This window comes from Bubalus bubalis, chromosome 4 (genome assembly GCF_019923935.1).
Source record: "Bubalus bubalis isolate 160015118507 breed Murrah chromosome 4, NDDB_SH_1, whole genome shotgun sequence".
In the NCBI taxonomy this organism is placed as follows: domain Eukaryota; kingdom Metazoa; phylum Chordata; class Mammalia; order Artiodactyla; family Bovidae; genus Bubalus; species Bubalus bubalis.
The window spans coordinates 112,262,052-112,286,528 of NC_059160.1; the positions used below are offsets into that span (position 1 = coordinate 112,262,052).

Below are 24,477 nucleotides of genomic sequence, written 5' to 3' on the forward strand. Positions count from 1 at the left end.
CAGCCTTCTCGGTCCATGGGATTCTCCAGGCAAGAGTACTGGAGTGGGTCAACATTCCCTTTTCCAGGGGGTCTTCAGATACAGAAGACCAAAAAACTGTACATAAGTGTTGTTATCTAGCTGATAAAATCTTTCTCACAGGGGTATAAGTGAGTTCAAAAACTGTTTAAATGTATACTAGATTAGAACCAAATCGGTAAATGTATAATAGATAGTGAGAGTCTAGTTTCTCTCTGTTGGAGTAAGATGCTCAAAAGAAGAAAAGGAAGAAAGCTAAAAATGAACACTTGTTATGAGACTGGAATTCAATATTGCAGTGAAAATTTATGGTTCTAATACAAATATATGGAGTGTGTGCATTCTCAGTCAAGTCTGACTCTTTGCAACTCCATGAACTGTAGCTCACCCGGCAACTCTGTCCATAGCATTTTCCAGGCAAGAATACTGGAATGGCGGTGCCATTTCCTCTAGCAGGGAATCTTCCTGCCTCGGATATCAAATCAGTCTCTCTTGTGTCTCTTGAAATGGCAGGCAGATTCTTTACCACTGGTACCACCTATGAAGGCCCACTCTTCCCAGTACTTTTGTGGTATTTGGAAGATAAGGCCTATGCTGTATATATTCCCCTGTGCCACCTACACTGAGAATTTTTGATTACTCATAAATATTTGTAGACAAGCCACAAATCTTATTTGGTGAAATAATTTTGGTTTGGTGAGTCTAGTCAAGCAAAGATATTGGATGGTTCCTATGTTTAATTTCCTGTTTTCTCTGATAACACATCTTTCTGTGGTGAAAGCAGAAGAACAGGATATTTATTTATCTATTTCTACTGAGCATAATTTCTACCGAGCATAGTTCACATTGCTCTCAACATGCAGTCTAGAGTTGCCTAAAATCCTTTCCCTGGATCATAACAGTCCTTTGAAACCTATAATTTTCTAAGTATTGGTTTTGAATTCATGGATATTTAGCCAAATTAAAGTTTTATCTATTAAACATGATCATAATTGATTAACTTTTGGAATAACAAATTGGGGAGAGTCCTCCTTAGATTATAATTGAGATAAAAAGTTAATTATTGTAGGGGAGGAAAATTTGCCACCCCAAAATGCATCTCTCTTTGGCACATTAATTATTTTAAGCTGATTATTTTTTAGGAAATAGAAGATATGAGAAAAATTCTGAAAACCAAGTAGGAGTTACCTTTTTGCAAGAAATATCTATGCTGCTAAGTCACTTCAGTCGTGCCCGACTCTGTGTGACCCCATAGACGGCAGCCCACCAGGGTCCCCCGTCCCTGGGATTCTCCAGGCAAGAGCATTGGAGTGGGTTGCCATTTCCTTCTCCAATGCAGGAAAGTGAAAAGTGAAAGTGAAGTCGCTCTGTCGTGTCCGACTCCTAGCGACCCCATGGACTGCAGCCCACCAGGCTCCTCCGTCCGTGGGATTTGCCAGGCAAGAGTACTAGAGTGGGGTGCCATTGCCTTCTCTGAAGAAATATCTATACATAATGGCAATCTCCATCTGTAAGGGTGTCTCCCTTACTTTACCAGAAAGAGGAAGATGACCACATGTCTAGAAATTCTTATGAATGGAGAAGTGAAGTGAAAGTCACTCAGCTGTGTTCAACTCTTTGCAACCCCATGGACTACAGAGTCGATGGAATTCTCCAGGCCAGAATACTAGAGTGAATAGCCTTTCCCTTCTCCAAGGGATCTTCCCAACCAGGAATCAAACACAGGTCTCCTGCATTGCAGGCTAATTCTTTACCAGTTGAGCCACCAGGGAAGCCCGTGAACAGAGAAGGTAAGGACTTAAATCTGCACAACAAACTTATTCTTGTTTACTGTGTTTTCCCCACTGTCACATCCTCTCTTATCTTCAGCTGAGGATAGTATTTAAAGTGAGGGTTGTGGCCATTTGAGTGATTTTTTTTTTTTGGTTTTCCTGGGTTTCTTCCATGTATCCATGTTACTAAACTTTGTTTGATTTTCTCCTGTTAATCTGCATCATATCAATTTAATTCTTAGACCAGCCAGAAGAATCTAGAGTGTTAGAGGAAAATTTCTTCTTCCTTGACACTCTGCTCTGATTTCTCTATGAATCATTAGTCAACTAATCCCTTTTTTTTTTCTTTTTTCTTGGGCTCCAATATCACTACAGATGGTGACTGCAGCCATGATATTAAAAGAAACATGTTTCCTGGAAGAAAAGTATAACAAACCTAGATGGTGTATTAAAAAGCAAAGACATCACTTAGCTGACAAAGGTCTGTATGGCCAAAGCTATGCCTTTTCTAGTAGTCATGTATGGATGTGAGAGCTGGACCATAAAGAAAACTGAGCATCAAGGAATTGGTGCTTTTGAACTGTGATGCAGGAGAAGACTCTTGAGAGTCCCTCAGACTGCAAGGAGATCAAATGAGTCAATCCTAAAGGAAATCAGTCCTGAATATTCATAGGAAGGACTGATGCTGAAGCTGAAGCTCCAGTATTTTGGCCACCTGATGCGAAGAGCCAACTCATTGGAAAAGACCCTGATGCTGGGAAAGACTGAGGGCATGAGGAGAGGTGGGTGACAGAGAATGAGATGGTTGGATTGCATCACTGACTCGATGGACATGAGTTTGAGCAAGCTACAGGAGTTCATGAAAGACAGGGAAGCCTGGTGTGCTGTAGTCCATGGGGTCACAAAGAGTCAGACATGACTGAGTGACTGAACAAGACAAGACAAATTCCTTGTTTCTAGTCAGTATACAGGTTAGACCCCATCTGTTTTACAGTCATTATTGCTATTCACCAAATAAGAGAGAAATAAACTTTTGTGCTAATACTCTAAAATTTTGCAGTACTGTTGACTAAAATGATCCACAATGTGCAAGTTGCTGGTTAAGCTTTATTGAGGGCAAAATGAGGACACAGCCCGGGAGACAGCAGCTCATACAGCTCTGAGAGACTGCTCCGAAGAGGCAGTGGGGGAAGCTCAATATACCAGGTTTTGGTGGAGGGGGATTCTGTGCAATCAAGCACTTACTTTACAAAAGTTTTTCTGCTAGATATGAGGAGCTAATGTCACCATGAAGGGATTTAGTGATTTTCTAAATATGAAGAGATGCAAGGATTGGGATCATGAAATCACCAGTCCCACCAGTTTCCCTGGAACACAGAGTGCCTCTCACTCTCACCCTGAATTCCCCTCGGGGGTGCTGAAGGTGGGCAGCTGCAGCAGGGCAGGGTTCAATCTCTGCAGAGGCAGATGGCAAATGCCCATGTGGTTGTTGTTCAGTTGCTGGTAAAGGTTCTTGGCAAGTGCCAATCTGAAGTTGACAGTACTTATTACTGGAGCAAAACTTAGCCTATCTTAATTGGTACACTATTGGACCAACACGATTAAGTATGGTGAACACAATGATTTTCCACCCAGGATCTGAAGGTCTGATGGCAGAAAAGAAGACTAAAGAAACACCTACATCCTGGATGAAAGACACAATCAATCATTATTCACTCAACAAATATTTGAGAACCTACTAGGTAGCACTCAGAATAGTGGAGGGCATAAGGGAAGTTGTGGCCCTGGGTTTACTGAGCCTATGTAAAATGTGATAAAGAAACCTATGATGGTGCTAAGGTGTGAAGTGGTTATGGTGCTAAGAAAACGGGGAAATTAGAACTGGCCAGGGAACTCAAGAAAGGCTACTGGAGGAGGAGGACTTTATCCGAGATACGAGTAGTGAAAATGAATTAACAAGATAGGAAGATGTGAGAAGCGTTCTGAACACAAAGTCAGCCCTTGGAAAGCCCTAGGATAGAAAAGAAGTTAAGGAGCAGGAGGAATATAAGGTCAGTATGATTGAAATGAGTAGGACCTGTGGGGCCCTCCTGGGTACAAAGCCTTTCTTGTCCCAGATTTCTTCTTGGCAGAATAAAGGCCGTAGCCTCCTAGACTTTCCTAAACACCAAAGAGCAGATTCAAACAGTTGTTAATGAGAGAAGGAAGGGCATGCAGAAACAAAGGAGGAGCAATCAAAAACCAGCAGTGATAAAGCAGCATCCTAGTTCCTCCTCAGGGGATATACACAACAGTATCTTAGTTCTTCTGCAGGAACAAAGACCCTCCCCATCCAGGTGAAGGGTGGTCACTTCAGGCTGAGCACAAGATTCCTAGAGCACTGCCAAGTTACTTCATCACCAACCAACCAGAAGAAAGTCACGTACCCTGCAGACTTCACCCCAAATTTTGCCTATAAAATCTCCCAGAAAACCATCAAGGAATTCAGGGATTTTGAGCACATGCCACCCACTCACCTTGCTTGACCCTGCCATGAAACTCTGCTCCAAACTCTGCCATTTTGGTTTATTTGGCCTCACGACACACGCCAGGCACATGAACTTATGTTTGGTAACAGATATACAACATATTTAAGGGCATGTAAGAGTTCATTCAGGGCTACCCAGGTGGCACAGTGGTAAAGAATCTGCCTGTCAATGCAGGAGACACAGGAGATGAGTGTTTGTTTGATCCCTGTGTTGGGAAGATCCCCTGGAGTAGGAAATGTCAACACACTTCAGTATTCTTGTCTGGAAAATTCCATGGACAGGAGCCCACATGGAGTTGCAAACAGCTGGACATGACTGGACATGCACACAAGTAGTACAGGAGTTCATCTGACTGATAAGCAAAGTTCAAGGTGGGGACAAATAGTTTAGGATGATTTGGGGTTAATTATCAGGAGTTATAAGTTGTCCTATGATAATTTTATGCTGGGTAATTGTGGGACATTGGAAGGTTGTTAAGAAGGGAGTGACAAGAGCTTATGTTTATTCTAAAAAAATCAAATAAAATCACAGAATGATATTTAGATAATGTATTAGAGAGGGGCTAGGGAGAGGAGTGGTCTTTTCTAAATCCATCTTGTCTACAAGCAGATAACTCAGTGCTACTGTGTCTTCTTAAGGAGAGAGAGATAAAAGGTCAATAACATGAGAAATGGGAATTCATTCTTATAATAAACACAAACAAAACTTATTAGGAAAAAAGTGATGTGATTATAGGCTTCTAAGCCTGTGTTGCATTAAAATAAAAAGTCATTTTGCTATAATAAATAAATATAATTGTAACAATGATTTGAGCTCACATGGGAGCTGAGGAACTAATTATTTTCACCTTCTAAAGTGCCTATTGCTGTTTATCAAGTCTGTAAGATAAATGCTTTAATTCATTATAGTTACAAAAATCCCCTTGCAGTAACTTCTTTATCACTGTACTTACAAAATGAATTGATTTTCTAACACTTTCTAACTTTTTTCAATTAGCACATACTCACATTTGCACTTTATTAAATTCAGCTTTCCTTCAGGTAAAGTATATTATCAACTTATCAGCCCCCAAAAGTGTGGATTCCAGAATCAATCAAAATTTGAAAATTTAATTTCCTCCCTTATGAATAGAGTCCACCTTTTCTCACCTTCTGTACAAGGCTCACTGCTTTTATTAAACCAGACTAGTAACTCTGCCCTCAGAAGGTTTAGCTGTATTCTAAGAACTGAAAAATTAAATTGCAGGTTGGTACAAAAGCTCAGTATATCATGAAGAAGATGATTGGAGAAAATTTTTTTCAAAAAGATTAAACTCTCCAGGTATGAATTTTCCTTAGTGTGAATTTGTCTCCTCTTCTTCAGAACACACATTTGAGTAAGATAATTTGTAATACTATGTGCCAATCAAGAAATAAATTTCCATGAACTTCCCTGGTGGTCCAGTGGTCAAGAATCTGCCTTTCAATGCAGGGGACAAATATTTGATCCCTGGTTGGGGAATCAAAATCCTACATGCTGCGGGGCAACTAAGCCTGGATGCCACAACTAGAGAGTCTGCATGTTGCAACCAAGACACAGCATAGCCAAAAATAAATAAATAAGTGAATATAAAAAAAGAAACAAAATTCTACCCTTTATAATGCTCAGAATATCAAGTATCTATATATATTTCTGTTCTTATTACCTTATTTAAGCACCTCCTAGAAGAGGATGAAGTGGCATTTAGGACATGGGAGGAAGAAGCAGAGGATGTAATGGGAATTTTAACTGCATCAGAGATTAGAATAGATCTAAGGTGCTCTATTATACAAATAGCTCTTAGACACCCCTAAATATTAGCCTGGACAAAGAATAGCTGTCTCTTCCTAATATTTTCTCCTTCAGTACAGAGTAACTGAGATTTGATTTATGGGGTGACTGTTTTTAACCACTTCTGAGGTTTCTCAGTGAAAGCTGTCACTACCCATATGAAGTCTAACCCCTTAGCTTAAGTAAATTTTAAACAGCTTTCTTCTTAACTATTGGCTTATTATATTGCCTTTCTTAGGGCATTTACTTTATCCTTTCTCTGGCACTTGGAGATGTAAATCGTCTACAATCCAGATTTTATTTTCCCTCTGGTATCTATAGAGACTCATTCCTTTGAAATGAAATAATCAAGAAAGATGGAGCCTCACATGAAAAGACGTTCAACATCTTTACTGCTGCTGCTGCTGCTAAGTCGCTTCAGTTGTGTCTGACTCTGTGTGACCCCATAGATGGCAGCCCACCAGGCTCCCCCGTCCCCGGGATTCTCCAAGCAAGAACACCGGAGTGGGTTGCCATTTCCTTCTCCAAACATCTTTACTACAGCAATGCAAATCACCTCATACCAGTCAGAATGGCCATCATTAAAAAGTCTACAAATAACAAATGTTGGAGAAAGTGCGGAAAAAAGGGAATTCTCCTACACTGTTGGTGGAAATCTGAACTGGGGCAGCCACTGTGGAAAACAGTATGGAGGCTACTGGGATCCAGCAGTCCTACTCCTGGACATATATCTGGACAAAACTATAATTTGAAAAGCTACATTTGCCCCTATTTTCATAGCAGTGCTATTTACAATAGCTAAGACATAGAAATAACCTAAATGTCCATCAACAGATGGATAAAGACGATATGGTATATAGACACAGTGGAATACTACTGAGCCATAAAAAATAATGAGATAATGCCATTTGCAGCAACATGCATGGATTAACTTAATATAATCATTATATTAAAGAATGAAGTAAAGTATGACACAAGTGAAGTAAGTCAGAAAGAGAAAGACAAATATCATATAATATCACTTATATGTGGAATCTAAAATGTACTACATATGAGCTCATCTACAAAACTGAAACAGACTCACTGATACAAAAAGCAGAATTTTGGTTGCCAAGGTGGAGTAGGGGAGAGGGCTGGGTGTGGGAGGTTGGGGTTAGCAGATGCAAACTACTGTGAACAGAATGGACAAATGACAAGGTCCTACTGTACAGCACAGGGGCTATATTCAGTACCCTGTGATAAGCCATAATGGAGAAGAATAGGAAAAAGAATGTATATATGCATGTATACATATATGGAAGTTGCTCAGTCGTGTGCGACTCTTTTTTCTGACCCCATGAACTATAAAGTCCATGGAATTCTGCAGGCCAGAATATTGGAGTGGGTAGCCTTTCCCTTCTCCAGGGGATCTTCCCAACCCAGGGATCAAACCCAGGTCTCCCACGTTGCGGCAGATTCTTTACCAGCTGAGCCACCAGGGAAGCCCATATATCTGTGTGTGTGTATATATACATATATATATATATATATATATGTATATATACACACATATACACACATATAACTGAATCACTTTGCTATACAGCACAACTTACCACAAGACTGCAAGTCAACTCTACTTTAATCACTTTTTTTAAAGAAAGGTGGAGCCTCAATCTCCCAGTCTCTGTGAGAGTATCAGAGCCTACCTTCATGATCAGCACCAATTAGCAACCTCAGATGGCTTAATCTCATAAATGAACCCACCAAAAGTCCTCCTGTACTTACCCCCAGTTCATCGCAGCTTTATCACTTTTTGTATCAGTGAAATTTGGTTCATTTTCTCTCTTCCTGTAACAGTCTTCATTCCTACTGTAATGGTCTTGAATAAAGTTGTCCTTTCCTGTAACATTAGGAAGAGTTTTACTTGGACAAGTCACATGCTGATGGCCTCCTCTAACGCAGAGGTTCAGGGCACTGTTTGAGCATAGTTTAATGGTTAACGGTAACATTGTACAGGAGACAGGGATCAAGACCATCCCCACGGAAAAGAAATGCAAAAAAGCAAAATGGCTGTCTGGGGAGGTCTTACAAATAGCTGTGAAAAGAAGAGAAGCGAAAAGCAAAGGAGAAAAGGAAAGATATAAGCATCTGAATGCAGAGGTCCAAAGAAGAGCAAGGAGAGATAAGAAAGCCTTCCTCAGTGATCAGTGCAAAGAAATAGAGGAAAACAATAGAATGGGAAAGACTAGAGATCTCTTCAACAAAATTAGAGATACCAAGGGAACATTTCATGCAAAGACGGGCTCAATAAAGGACAGAAATGGTATGGACCTAACAGAAGAGGTAGATATTAAGAAGAGGTGGCAGGAATACACAGAAGGACTGTACAAAAAATATCTTCACGACCCAGATAATCACGATGGTGTGATCACTGACCTAGAGCCAGACGTCCTGGAATGTGAAGTCAAGTGGGCCTTAGAAAGCATCACTACAAACAAAGCTAGTGGAGGTGATGGAATTCCAGTTGAGTTCTTTCAAATCCTGAAAGATGATGCTGTGAAAGTGCTGCACTAAATATGCCAGCACATTTGGAAAACTCAGCAGTGGCCACAGGACTGGAAAAGGTCAGTTTTCATTCCAATCCCAAAGAAAGGCAATGCCAAAGAATGTTCAAACTACCGCACAATTGCACTCATCTCACACGCTAGTAAAGTAATGCTCAAAATTCTCCAAGCCAGGCTTCAGCAATATGTGAATTGTGAACTTCCAGATGTTCAAGCTGGTTTTAGAAAAGGCAGAGGAACCAGAGATCAAATTGCCAACATCCACTGGATCATGGAAAAAGCAAGAGAGTTCCACGAAAACATCTATTTCTGCTTTATTGACTATGCCAAAGCTTTGACTGTGGAAAATTCTTGAAGAGATGGGAATATCAGACCACCTGACCTGCCTCTTGAGAAACCTGTATGCAGGTCAGGAAGCAACAGTTAGAACTGGACATGGAACAACAGACTGGTTCCAAATAGGAAAAGGAGTATGTCAAGGCTGAATATTGTCACCCTGCTTATTTAACTTCTATGCAGAGTACATCATGAGAAACGCTGGACTGGAAGAAACACAAGCTGGATCAAGATTGCCGGGAGAAATATCAATAACCTCAGATATGCAGATGACACCACCCTTATGGCAGAATGTGAAGACGAACTAAAAAGCCTCTTGATGAAAGTAAAAGAGGAGAGTGAAAAAGTTGGCTTAAAGCTCAACGTTCAGAAAACTAAGATCATGGCATCTGGTCCCATCACTTCATGGGAAATAGATGGGGAAACAGTGGAAACAGTGTCAGACTTTATTTTTGGGGGCTCCAAAATCACTGCAGATGGTGATTGTAGCCATGAAATTAAAAGATGCTTACTTCTTGGAAGGAAAGTTATGACCAACCTAGACAGCATATTGAAAAGCAGAGACAGTACTTTGCCAACAAAGGTCCGTCTACTCAAGGCTATGATTTTTCCAGTGGTCATGTATGGATGTGAGAGTTGGACTGTGAAGAAAGCTGAGCACCGAAGAATTGATGCTTTTGAACTGTGGTGTTGGAGAAGACTCTTGAGAGTCCCTTGGACTGCAAGGAGATCCAGCCAGTCCATTCTGAAGGAGATCAACCCTGGGATTTCTTTGGAAAGAATGATGCTAAAGCTGAAACTCCAGTACTTTGGCCACCTCATGGGAAGAGTTGACTCATTGGAAAAGACTCTGATGCTGTGAGGGATTGTGTGCAGGAGAAGGGGACGACAGAGGATGAGATGGCTGGATGGCATCACTGACTCAATGGACATGAGTCTGGGTGAACTCCAGGAGTTGTTGATGGACAGGGAGGCCTGGCGTGCTGCGTTTCATGGGGTCGCAAAGAGTTGGACACGGCTGAGCGACTGATCTGAACTGAACTGAACTGAGGAATAACAGCATTTCAAGACTGGAGGATTTGAGCGTGTGTGTGTACGTCAGCTGGGTGAGCAAGGGCACGTCTTTCTCTTGATCTCACCATCTCATCTCAGTGCTCCAGTAGATGACTCCCTGTTCCAATCCCTCCCCCACAAGAGAAGAAGAGTGAATTGTTTACTCATCAACCTTGGAATTTAAAACATCTGTTTGACTATGGGCAGAACAGTTTGAGAGAAAGTAAGCACTATATGTTTATTAAATTAATCAACTGAAAAATAAATAAGTTTCAAAGTTGGGCAAGGAGCATTTTGGGAAAAAAAGAATCTGCCGGCAATGCAGGAGACCTGAGTTCGACCCCTGGATCCAGATGATCCCCTGGAAAAGGGAATGGCAACCCACTCCGTGTTCTTGCCTGGAGAATTCCATGGACAGAGGAGACTGACGGGCTACAGTCCATGGGGTCACAAAGAGTCAGACAGGACTGAGCCACTAACAGTTCCACTTCAAGATTTTGTCAGTTCAGTGCTTAAAACCTGAAGGTATTAAAATTATCAAATCTGTTTAAAATATTTAAGGGGATTTAATTAACACTATTGCTCAAGGAACTGATTATCTGAGAGCTTAAACCATTAGACTTGAGCAAATCAAATTTAATTAAAAAATAAGTAAGGGAGTAAAGGTGACTGTTGGTTTTCAAGTAGAATTTATTAGATGTATAAATGACAAGATAAATTTTGTGAAAAATAGGTTAAAGACCTAAGGAAAACATGATTTTTTAATTTGGAACTCTAATAAATTGATTGTCAATTTAACTACAAAATGTAGAAGTATATTCATTGCCAAAAGGCATTCTAAGAACTCACATTAACTATTAAAATAGTTTACTGATATACCTAGCCTTTCAGATATTGTTTTGAAAAGCATGACCACAGATGTGAATGCCACTAAAAGGTTAATAAAAGGACTCTGAACATTAATTATGGTGACCTTATCTGTACAAACTCTTTTGGACCGTTTATTAAAAGCAATCAACATTCTAAAAGATATGGCCCTTCAAAATAAATCTTCTTTAACCTAAAATATCAATAAAGGTACTATTTGGTGGTTTTAATTGATGTTTATTTTTGCAAGCATAGTGTTAAAAAACAAGACAACGGGCGAAAAATGGAGTTGCTTATGCTAAGGCTAAGGTCACCAAACTGCCAAACTGAGACTTGACTTAATTAGAGTTTCTGTTCTCTCAGAAATGGAATCTTAAACCAGTCAATTAGGAATCACCTGATCAGCAGTAGTTAGGTAAGCTGCTGGATAGATCCTCTGCTATTCCATAAAGCAGGGTTCTCCAGCCACCCCACCTCCCCTGGTTCGGAACCAAGCCATACAGCAGGAGATGAGCAGCAGGTGCAACCAAAACCGTCCCCCTCCCCACCGCACACCCTATCCCCTCGAAAAATTATCTTCCATGAAATTAGTCCCTGGTGCCAAATGGTTGGAGGACCTCTGCCCTAAAGGTACAGGACCTTGCAATAACCAACCTGATTTTTCTTTTGGTATAACATTCTTATTCCCACGTCCTTCTGCCTATAAAAGTTTTTCATTTTGAATGGCTCATCAGAGCTCCTTTCTGTCTGTCAGATTGCATGCTGTCCAATTCACAAATCATTGAACAAAAAATAGGTCCTTAAATTGTCTCAGTTGAATTTTTTTTTAAACAATATCAAATTTCAATAGATCCTTCACTCCCAGTGACCCAATTCTACACATGGGTAGAATTTTATTTAATGTTGTTGAACTAGTCACTTAAGTCTGGGACAAAATGGAGTTGGCAATGTAGGTGCCTTAAAAAGAAGGAAACTTAACTTGACCTAACATAAGTTGGCCAATGCAGGTGCCTGAAAGAGAAGGAAACTTAAGTTTACCTAACATAAGTTGCAGGAATTTACAGAACTTCTCAGAAATCCACAGAGGATGCGAGCCAGTGTCCAAATGCAAAGTCTGTGTACCTCATCTCTGGATTTCCTTACTCCCCTGACTCAGCTACCTGCATCCCAATGAGGACAGAGAGCTCGAGGCAACCAATCAGCTAAAAAAGTTCTACGTGTATCCCATAAAAACTCCTCAGTCTGTGAGCAACTCAGAGCTGTTCCTGTAGCCTTGAATTTCTCAGCTTGCAGGCTGAAGCTTTTGCAATAAATTCGTCTTTCTGCTTTTTTTCACTCCATGTGCAGAGTTTGGCTGTTGACAATATTTTATGGTATATGAGACATCTTTGTCCTAGAAACAAGCATGATCCAATTGTGCCTATTTAGAGCATTTCCACATAACTTTACCATTTAAAATTATTATGGAGATAGAAGGCATTAGATAAGTACCTGAACCTAATCCACTGTTGCTATTCTAGTTATGAGTGTTGAGACACACATACAAAATCATATTATTTAAAAAACGGAAATCAGACTGCTAATACCTTACAAGGCACAGTCCCGGTGACTCAGTTGATAAAGAGCCCGCCTGCACTGCGGGAGACCTGGCTTTGGTCCCTGGGTTGGGAAGATCCCCTGGAGGAGGCATGGCAACCCACTCCAGTATTCTGGCCTGGGGAATCCCCATGGAGAGAGGCGCCTGGTGGGCTATGGTCCATGGGGTTGCAAAGAGTTGGACACAACTGAGCGACTAAGTACACACAAGATCTTATTTCTCTTCATTTCTTACTGGGGCCAGGGGTCCGTAAAGAATCAGGTGTATTTGCTCTAACTCTTACAGAATTGCTAAGAACTTGAATGTGATGCACACGTATTTTATATAACTAAATGTCTGTTATCACCGATGTGAATTCCCCAGTCATAAAATTGTTCTTATGGGAAATATGACACATTTCAAGGAGCCCTGATTTATTCTTTGAGTTTCAAGAGATAATTTTGTGAGAAAATGGGAACTTCCTGCTTTCAGACCTATGAAAGCAGGCCCTGTTCCCTCTTCGAATAAACACATCACAAAGATCACATTACCATCTGAATGGATGTCACCAATGGGAAGTCAGCAACACTTAATAAAAAAGCTAATTGCAAAACCTTTGAGAGGAAAAGCCTGGTGAGACTTCTCAGAAGGCCAAATGAAAAATAGATGTCGGTTTAAGTGTAATTAAAGAAAGAGAAATAAACTAAGCAAGGATGGAGAATATAGGAACGTGGGGCGGTGACAAGGCAGAGCAGAAGGAGACGACGGAAGACTTTTTCAAGTGGATCTGGGGGAGGAGAGGAGGCAAAGAGGAAGCAAGAGCAGTGACACTGGCATTGGTATTTACTAAGGGCAGTTTGGCTTCCCCATCAATAACAGAAAGCAGTTCTCAAGGCCACTGTCCGGCCCAGGAAAAAAGGACCAGAGAAAACAGCACGGCCCAAGGCCAGCCTGTTTTACCCAGCAAGGACTGACCTAGTTCTGTGAACTGTTGGAAAGGACTGCATGGACAACGCTGAGGGAGAAATTCAGCACTTTTCATTTTTCATCCAGTTCAAATCAAAACCAGGACACAATCAACATAACAAAAGGTATGCCGATACCTTAATATAATTCTATTGCATTCATCAAAAGCCTTTCTCTCTTTAGAAGCCTATTCTCTGCAAGCAGTTAGATGTCTCACAGAGCTAATGAAATGCATCATGAAAGAAGCTCTAGTATTCATGGGCATTTGCAAAAGTATAGGCATGGCCACCTACTGGATATGCTGTGAAGTGCAAGGAGAGGTTCCTTATTTAAAAATACCTCCCTCCTGGGCTCAGTACTGTGCACAAAAAGGTACCCCCAGCTGGGTCATTCAGACTAAGGAATTCTTTTCTGTGAAGTCAGGTGAAAAGGTAAGTTTGTTAACTGAAAGGAAAACTAGACTTCTTTTACAGGCATGATTCTCATCTCTAATAGCATTGTAGATGGTAACTTGGGGTATCTCCCCAGCTTTTCTTCTTTGTAAAGTACCCCAATTAAAATGAGTTGGCCTGAGAGAAATATTTATCTGGGGAGATCCTGTCATTCTAATCATAGCTTGCTGGGCAACCAAGGATACATGATTCAAGCTGGGCCAGTCAGGATCTTTTGCTCAAGAATTTAAACTTGGATACACAGAAATTAGGAGTTGCAAATTTAGATGAATGAACTCTCTCTTAGGATTTTTGCTTCTCAAATCTCAGTCATGCAGGTAGACTTTTAAAGGAGGAAAATATTTTGGAATCTTGGTAATATCATAATAATTTTTATATGACAATCTTGGATAAGCATAAATGTATTTGCATGTATAGCCACTATCTCTTTACAAGGTCAAAGGTAATTATAAATACAAACAAAATTATAATAATCAATAACAGTTAAATGAAGATAAATTTCATATGTAGAGAATGCTGTTTTGCTTAAAGTATATCACTGACTGCTCAACGTGTTATGTTGAAAAACCGATTTTCCCATGACTAGACTTTCAGTCAGTATGTTTGACACTATAAGCTGATACAACATTCATCTCAAGTGCCCACTGCTTACGCAGACACTTTGTTCTTTAATCAACAGCCTTCAGTCTTTAAAGTAGCACTGCTTGGTTGGAACTCCCCTATAAATATCCAAATTCAAGGTTTTAAATCATGAACAGAAATCAGTTAGCAATATTTGGTTTTAAAATAGTTTTCCAAATGATCCAGAATGTGGGTGTGTTTTTTTTTAAATAATCATCATGCCAAATAAAATCCAAATAAATATCACAAAATGTATCCCTATTTTCCTGTCTTTGCAGGTTCCAATTTGAGGCTCATTGCTCTAGAGAAACGCTAATTAAACTTTCTTCAATAATGCAAATGTTCTATATCTGCTCTATCCAATACAATAGTCCCATGCGGCTATAGGGTTACTTTAAATGTAGCTAATGTGATTGGTCAATTGAATATTAAATTTTATTTAATTTTAACTAATTCAAATTTAAATAGTCACATCTGGCTAGCAGCTACTGTAATGTCCAGGAGAACAGTACTCTTTTTGAACCTCTGTCAAATGCTGGCTTTCCAAATATTACCAAAACAACTTATTATATAACAAAAATTACCCACAGAATCTGGGGTCTTCCCAGGTGGCACTAATGGTAGAGAACTCACTTGCCAACGTAGGGCACTTAAGAGACGCAGGTTTGATCCCTGGGTCAGGAAGATCCCCTGGAGGAGAGCACAGCAACCCACTCCAGTATTCTTGCCTGGAGAATCCCATGGACAGAGGAGCCTGGAGGGCTACAGTCCATAGGGTCGCGTGGAGTCAGACATGACTGAAGTGACTTGGCACGTACCCACAGAATTTAGTAATTTAAAACAACAAACACTCTTGCGGTTCAGTTTCCATGGACCAGGAATTGGGGGGCAGCTTAGCTGGGTGGTTCTAGTTCAAGGCCTCGTGGAGCTGTAGTTATGTTTGTGGGGGCTGCAGGCATCTGGAAGCTCAGCTGGGCTGAAGGATTAACTCTAAAATGGCTCACTCACAGTTTGTTGGCAGAAAGCCTTGTTTCACAGCCAATGGGCTCCTCCTAGGGCTGCTTGCTGTATTCTCACTCATGACAGCTGGGTTTCTCTAGAGTATGCAGTCCAAGAGAGCAGGCTGAAGTGCTTTCTGTGACCTACTCTCTAAATCCAAATTCCTCACTTTCTCTTCAATCTATTTGTTAGAAGCAAACCACCACATTCAGTAGAAGCTCAACTGAAAGGGAAGTGGGCTCCAACTCTTGAAGGAAAAAGTATCAAAGAATCTGTATGCATAATTTAAATCCACTGTAGACAATTTATTTAAAGCAATGGAACTAATAGTGGAAAAGCCTGCATTTGAATTTGTTTTGAGAAATGGAAATATTTCCTGCAATATCAGTAAACAAGGATGTCACGTGATCAGCAACTGCAGCCTTGCAATGTGAGCCAGTCAGATCAGATCAAATCAGTCGCTCGGTCGTGTCCGACTCTTTGTGGAAGTGAGAAATAGATTTAAGGGCCTAGATCTGATAGATAGAGTGCCTGATGAACTATGGAATGAGGTTCATGACATCCTACAGGAGACAGGGATCAATACCATTCCCATAGAAAAGAAATGCAAAAAAGCAAAATGGCTGTCTGAGGAGGCCTTACAAATAGCTGTGAAAAGAAGAGAAGTGAAAAGCAACGGAGAAAAGGAAAGATATAAACATCTGAATGCAGAGTTCCAAAGAATAGCAAGAAGAGATAAGAAGCCTTCTTCAGCGATCAATGCAAAGAAATAGAGGAAAACAATAGAATGGGAAAGACTAGGGATCTCTTCAAGAAAATTAGAGATACCAAAGGAACATTTCATGCAAAGATGGGCTCGATAAAGGACAGAAATGGTATGGACCTAACAGAAACAGAAGATATTAAGAAGAGATGGCAAGAATACACAGAAGAACTGTACAAAAAAGAGCTTCATGACCAAGATAATCACGATGGTGTGATCACTGACCTAGAGCCAGACATCCTGGAATGTGAAGTCAAGTGGGCCTTAAAAAGCATCACTACGAACAAAGCTAGTGGAGGTGATGGAATTCCAGTTGAGCTATTTCAAACCCTGAAAGATAATGCTGTGAAAGTGCTGCACACAATATGCCAGCAAATTTGGAAAACTCAGCAGTGGCCACAGGACTGGAAAAGGTCAGTTTTCATTCCAATCCCAAAGAAAGGCAATGCCAAAGAATGCTCAAACTACCGCACAATTGCACTCATCTCACACGCTATTAAACTTGTGCTCAAAATTCTCCAAGCCAGGCTTCAGCAATATGTGAACTGTGAACTTCCTGATGTTCAAGCTGGTTTTAGAAAAGGCAGAGGAACCAGAGATCAAATTGCCAACATCCGCTGGATCATAGAAAAAGCAAGAGAGTTCCAGAAAAACATCTGTTTCTGCTTTGTTGACTATGCCAAAGCCTTTGACTGTGTGGATCACAATAAACTGTGGAAAATTCTGAAAGAGATGGGAATACCAGACCACCTGATCTGTCTCTTGAGAAATCTGTATGCAGGTCAGGAAGCAACAGTTAGAACTGGACATGGAACAACAGACTGGTTCCAAATAGGAAAAGGAGTTCGTCAAGGCTGTATATTGTCACCCTGCTTATTTAACTTATATGCAGAGTACATCATGAGAAACTCTGGGCTGGAAGAAACACAGCTGGAATCAAGATTGCTGGGAGAAATATCAATAACCTCAGATATGCAGATGACACCACCCTTATGGCAGAAAGTGAAGAGGAACTCAAAAGCCTCTTGATATAAGTGAAAGAGGAGAGGTAAAAAGTTGGCTTAAAGCTCAATATTCAGAAAATGAAGATCATGGTATCCGGTCCCACCACTTCATGGGAAATAGATGGGGAAACAGTGGAAACAGTGTCAGACTTTATTTTTCTGGGCTCCAAAATCACTACAGATGGTGACTGCAGCCATGAAATTCAAAGACGCTTACTCCTTGGAAGGAAAGTTATGACCAACCGAGATAGCATATTCAAAAGCAGAGACATTACTTTGCCAACAAAGGTCCGTCTAGTCAAGGCTATGGTTTTTCCTGTGGTCATGTATGGATGTGAGAGTCGGACTGTGAAGAAGGCTGAGCACCAAAGAATTGATGCTTTTGAACTGTGGTGTTGGAGAAGACTCTTGAGAGTCCCTTGGACTGCAAGGAGATCCAACCAGTCCATTCTGAAGGAGATCAGCCCTGTGATTTCTTTGGAAGGAATGATGCTGAAGCTGAAACTCCAGTACTTTGGCCACCTCATGCTAAGTGTTGACTCATTGGAAAAGACTCTGATGCTGGGAGGGATTGGGGGCAGGATGAGAAGGGGACGACAGAGGATGAGATGGCTGGATGGCATCACTGACTCGATGGATGTGAGTCTGAGTGAACTCCGGGAGTTGGTGATGGACAGGGAGGCCTGGCGTGCTGCAATTCATGAGGAAATGAGGGAAGAAAAGAATAACTGTCCTAGCAGCCCTCAGACTGCAGCCCCTCCCTACTCTGAGCCCTGAGGAAACTCTGAATGTGCGAATACAAGATCCTGACCCCAGAGAGCTGAGGTGCACATCAAAGGGATGATTTCAGGGAGTCCAGATTCTGGGAGCTTCCCATATGTAAAAAAAAGTGCCAAATTCCTTAAATTGGAGTATCTGGTTTTCTTTAATTAACAGTAATCTTTTGATGTTCTGGACTATTCCCTTTGTTGCAAAATCCCTATATATCCTAGCTCCCCTCTTGCCTCCTCTGAGCACTGTTTCAGATCTTGAGATGGTGTCTCACAGGCTGCAGTCCTCATCTTGCCTCACATAAAGCACTCATGTTGTGCGTTTCTTCCCGACAGTTTCAATCTTTGCCTGGACCCGATGTTTTAGTCACAGCTCTCTACTGTCTAGAGCACCCATACATTTGAACACATGATCTCTTGGGAGTACATTTAGAAACCAAATGCAAGTATCTAGCTCAATTTTTGTTGATTTCAAAGGTATTTAAAAAACTTGTTAGTTCCTGAATGCTATATTATAATTTGGTATTTTTTTAAAGTCCTATATATAAGTCAAGTATATAGACTTATGTCTATAACTTTATGTCTATAAGTCAAATAATTAGACTTATGTTTACAAAAAAGGTACTAGAATCAATGTGGCATTTGGAATCCCAGAATCCACTGGGATTGGATTGTTGTATTGAATAACCAATTAAACTGCCCTTCCAGTGGTCTCAGAGCGATCCCAACCTCCTCTTTGCTGGTCCTGTGTATAGTCTTATTTCAACTGTGTCCACATGGTTAGGCTAGGGAATTTCAGCATCAAAGAAGCACAGTACAAGTGATGTTTCCAACTTTTGCCTAATCTCTCAAAGAACAAAAAAGAGGAACCGTGTACACAATCAATAAGAATTCTTACTAAAATCCCCACTCTTTTTCTATTCTCTAATATCACGGAACACTCCCAAGCCTCTCATTCTGACAGAACTCTTTGCTCTATGCCCTTCTATGCCTTGCTTTCTCCCCTTCTCCCACTCCACCTACAATATGTTGCTTTCACAAGAGCCTTTCTTTGAGTCAGTATCCCCGGAATATATTAGCTATTCTTTCCTCATTATTGTTGAAAAGTTTGGCAGTAAAGCGGCCAAGTTTGCTCCTGTCTTTTCTCTCACAGACTCAACACCACAACCCAAAGCACTAAAGATCTTAAAAGCAGAAGAGACAGCAAAACAATATAGTTATCTGCAACCTACCTTGGAGTAGGCGTAGCAACCTACCATCATGCAGTAGGCGAGACACAAGTTTATAAACGTTTTCTCTGCCAGGCTAGGCACAGCTGAGACAGCCACACTTAATGGTGATTGGAAAAACCACGCACACCCTTTCTTTTCCATTTAAATATGAAACATTTAGCAGGAAAATAAGTTAGTAGAGAGAACAGAAGCAAAGAGATGAAGAGCTATATGGCCGTAAGCCTTGCATAAACATTAGACCTGAGGCAGAAAGAAGCAAAATAGTTTTAAAATAAAGTCTAATTAACTGAGACAACTCAAGTGTGCCTCTCCCTGGCAACCCAGAGGAATCTAATATACATATTTAAAGGGATAAAAATTGTGTTCGTTATCGCCCCACAAGTTTCACTTGGGGTTTCTTATTTCTTTTTTTAACCTCAATGTTAGTCTCAACACGGATTGTTAGAGTAATCGTGATGGTTAATATATCCTGCACTGTTACTATGTATCAGGAACGGTGCTAAATATACTAATACATCACCATTATTATCTCCATTTCTACATCAAAATTTTAAGCAGAGTACCTCCCAGGTGGCTCAGTCATAAAGAATCCACCTGCTAGTGCAGGAGACACAAGAGAGATGGGTTTGATCCCTGGGTTGGGAAGATCCCCTTGAGGAGAAAATGGCAACTGACTCCAGTATTCTTGCTGGAAAATTCCCTGGACAGAAAAGCCTGGCAGGGTACAGTCCATGGGGGTTACAAAGAGTTGGACGTGACTGAGTGACTGAGGATGCACATACCTAAAAATAATTAACCCCCCAAGTCATACAGGTGGGAAGTGGCAGAAGTGGGATTTGAGTCTAGATACTCTGGCTCCAAAGGCTGACTTCTAGCCATGGTAGTCTTTTGTTATCCTACATGAGATTCCCTGGATGCCAAAGGATAATTTCTAAATGTCTTATCCTGACAAGTAGCACCTTCACTATTTAGCCAACAACCTTTAACTTCAACTCCATCACTTCAATCCTTATCACCTCCAGACTCTCCTCCCACAGTCACCCAAAGCATGCACCAGCAGGCTCTGCACCACCTTCCTGCACTTCTGTGCTTCCTGAAACCAGAAAGCCTAACTGAGAGAGGGTAAGATCACAGAGAAACCAGTGCACGAGAAGCATCGGGTCTCCCAACGGCCACGGTTTCAGACATCTGAATTCTGAGGCTGTAGAATCCAACTTTGATGAACAATGCGATCTTTCACACTATATTATAAGTGTTTATTTAGACTCTCAGCTGAAGAACAAGGAAAATGAAATTTAGTCCTGAGCTGTGTGAACATGGTCTGACTCTTGGATGATTTATTTTTTATGACAGATTCCATTTTCTGCTGCTGGCATGATTACACGGGAATACATTTGTCCACTGAGAGTACATTTGTGGCTTTTGCATGGGTTAACTCAGTGGTAGCATTTAATTTGTGCACTATTATTCACTTACCAGACCAAAAGACGGTGCATGCTCAGAATTACTAAGTTTATTCAAATGTTATTACAGGAATCAGTCTTGAGAGGCAAAGGGACATCAGTGCCAGCTTGAGATTCTCTCGTTATCTTCAAAGTGCAGACATCATCGAGATGAGTTTCCTGGATAAATCTAGGTTTGAAGACGTATCAGTATATACTCTGTTAGGAAGGCTGTATTGCAGCATTGTTCGCTCTGTAATGCAGTTGTTGAAAACAGATACGTAGAGTGAAAGTGGGTGGATGTACGTGAACGGGGACTAGGGAATGCTCTTCTGAAAGAGGCTGTCGTTTGTCAAGTCTAGCCAATTATAATGATGGAATGAGGTCTAAATTGCTGGACATTCTCATTTTGAGAGAAACCATATTTCTGGATGTCTGTATGAATACCCTGATGTTTAAATGTTGGCAAGTAGGTAGTAGTAATAGTTGTAAGTAGTAGCAGGTAAGTAGGTAAGTAGTAAGTGGTAGGCGTAATTCTAAGTATGAGCTTCCATGTCTCATCCTATCCCTTTTGAATGTAAATGGGATCTGTTAATATGACGAGGTATTTGTTCCATGACTTTCATGTTATGGGGCAAAATGTTGATTATCTAAATTGATCTAATCAATGACATAGCATCAGAGGGGGAAAGCAGGAGAAATTGTAGATATGATAGGCATTTGCTGGCTTTGGTGCTACAATATAGAAGGCCATGACCAAGATCCAGTAAGCCTGCAGAAGCTGAGAGTGGTCCCAGCAGAGAGAAGGAACTTTAGTCCCACAACCACAAGGAACTGAATTTAGCCAATAACCTGAATGGGCTTAGATGCAAATTCTTCCTCAGATCTTTCCACGAAGAGCTCATCTTAGTCAACACTTTCATCTTGGTCTTGTGAGACCCTGAGCAGAGAGTGCAACTGAGCCCAGTCTGACTTATGACTCACAGACTCTGAGATAATAAACAGATGTTGAAGGAGGAAACAGACAGAGCTGGACTCCATCTTAGGCCAGGCTGAGAACATTAGGCTTACACGTATGGTCACCCTCCCAATGGACTCTGAATTTTGTGCCTGGTGTCTATAGAAATGGCATACCAATGGAAAACCAGACCCCCGGATAAAGGAGCCTCAAGACTTGTACTTGGACTCTCTGTTGCCTAAAAGAATATGCTAATTATCTCTGTAACAGAACAAAGTGGTAAATTCCATTATGTTTATCAGGATACGACCACAGGCCTATTGATAAATATCCACTGTTTATCAAGTCTTGTGACACATGAATCATGGATTAACTTTGATCATATCTCTCTTTCACCTTGTCTAGACTAGTTTCAAGGAATTTGGGGAGATGGGCTTGAGGTTTGCAAGTACACTTACTTATATAAGGTTTTCACAAAAACTGGTCGGGGTCCTTGGCTAAGAGGAGACTCTGCCTTGGGGCCACCGGTGTAACAAACTGCATCTGAGTGAGTTTGTTGCCAGGAACGCGTGGCTACAACAATGTGACTTTAGGTTACTAACTATGTGGATATTTGTTACCCAGCAACAGAAAACTTAATACAGTAAGCAATTAAAAATTTTTAAAAGTTGTTGGTAGATCACTTAGTACAAATCAGTCAAGGAAGTATTAGTTTGCAGCTTGGTTTTAACTAGGGCTTCCCAGGTGGCACTGGTAGATAAGAGCCTGCCTGCCAATGCAGGAGACATAAGAGACACAGTTTTTATCCCTGGGTCAGGAAGATCCCTTTGAGGAGGGCACGGCAACCTACTTCAGCATTCTTGCCTGGAGAATTCCATGAACAGAGGAGCCTGGCGGGCTACACTCCATAGGGTCACGAAGACTTGGACACGACTAAAGCAACTTGGCAGGCATGCATGTTATAAATGAGGTGAATGAATTCAGATGGAAGCATTTTTCCATCTTCCAAGGTAACAGACTATTCAATGTACTTCTTATGGTCATCACTTAAAAGCATCCTTAAAAAAATGTTTTGATTTGAAATGCAAATAAAAATTATCCACATTTTGGCTAATGGATGAAAGCATAAGGTGATGAAGTACATAAGTGCATTGATTTATCAGCTTTGAGGATGTTTTCTGCATTTGTTACTTTGAGATCATTGAGGTCAATCAAGAAGAAGGAAAATTTCTGTTACTTTTTTCCTAAAAACAAACTGGGAATGATTATTTTCTTAAAACACTTACTGAATGCACCACAGATGTGCTTCATTTATCCTTGATTTTGGGCATATCTTTAAGACAAGTGGCAACAAAATTTGCATTCCCAAATGGTCTCTAGCTTGAATAGCAAACAGTACATACAGGTAAGTTCAGAAATTCCATATGAGGTAGTTTCTTTTGTGTAAACAAATTTTGGAAGATTATTCCAAGTGGGCCTGGAAATATATTTATGCTCATTTCATGTTCCCAATAATAGCATTCTTTGGCTAAAGTAGTTTTTCAATATACAAATGATTAATTAGCAAATATCTTTTCTTGCAGGCCTTACAAGACTCTACTTATCTATTCAGCATCTTTAACTGAACATCTATTATGTTTAAGGCACTATATCATTAACAGAATTCTAAGAACAAAGACAACTAAAAAGACATGATAGCTGGCTGGCTTCAAGTTCCTTACTATCTTCCTTTTCATATTCAATCTTTCTCTTATAGTTAGAAGTGGGCACGTATGGATTCTGTTAAAGATGCTATCAATATTTCCTAACTACTGCTGTTCACCATCACACAGGTAAGTAACAATTTGAAGACAGTTGGACCCTTTCGATTGCAAGTGGAGAAGTTGGGGAACTTCAACATCCTCCCAAAATCTCCTCCCAGTGCTTACAGAGGCCCTGCCCAGGGGTGCTTACATGTAAATGCTGCTGAGCTGGATCTGCACACAAGCAGATCTGAGAGCCTTCTGCCCTCCTTGGCGGATAAATGTGACAGATGCGTGTATTACCGTTCACACAAGCACTCCCCATTTGGGCACGTTCAAATCCGGGGTAGAGCTTTTAAGGGCAGGTTAGAGCCCTGGGGTAAACCTGAGCGAACCCTGGCTAATCATTTTTCCGCATGAATTTTACACACACCTTGTTCAGACTCTGACTCAGCCCCATCACCCTAAGCCTCCTTTCCAGAATGCCAGGCCATTGTTTGTACAAGGCCCTTACCTCGGGGGGTGGGGCTGGAGAGAGAGTCCATCAGCAGCTCTTTCCAGGTGAAATTTCTATTCCCTGTGGCCTAAGGCCAAAATGTGAGGAGAGGAGAAATGCAATCCTTTCATTAGCACTTACTATGTATTTAAAATCAGCCATCTGCATACTCAATAGAGCCAATGGATAATGGATGTTCAATAGATAAAGCAAATGTCTTATCTTTAGGGGCTACAGATGACTTTTAACACCTGTTTAGAAATGCTAAGGCATATGTAAAACATAATAATCACAGTATCTCTGTTGTTTCTTTTGGAATTTTCCAATTAGTGTCCCAGACATATTAAATAGGACATCCATTAAACTCTCCCCTATGAACAGTAAGTAGTGTTGATTCTGGTATTCCACTTTTTTTCAGTTCGGGTCCCTTGTTCTATATGAAGAGAAATGCAAAGTTACTTAATACATATTTTTGTATATCTTCTAAAAATTGGTTACCGCTACTCCCTAGAGAGATCTCTACGATA

The 24,477-nt window shown here is 40.7% G+C and overlaps 1 long non-coding RNA gene across 1 annotated transcript in view; it reads right to left on the bottom strand.

The window, feature by feature from the left end:
* Positions 1 to 19,623, bottom strand: part of LOC123333112 — a 41,482-nt gene extending 21,859 nt beyond the window's left edge. The window contains exons 1-2 of the long non-coding RNA XR_006550265.2: positions 19,313 to 19,623; positions 7,895 to 8,009 (exon numbers count right to left, since the gene is read on the bottom strand). This is a non-coding gene — a long non-coding RNA (uncharacterized LOC123333112). The remainder of the gene's footprint in view (positions 1 to 7,894; positions 8,010 to 19,312) is intronic.
* Positions 19,624 to 24,477: the final 4,854 nt, after the last annotated feature.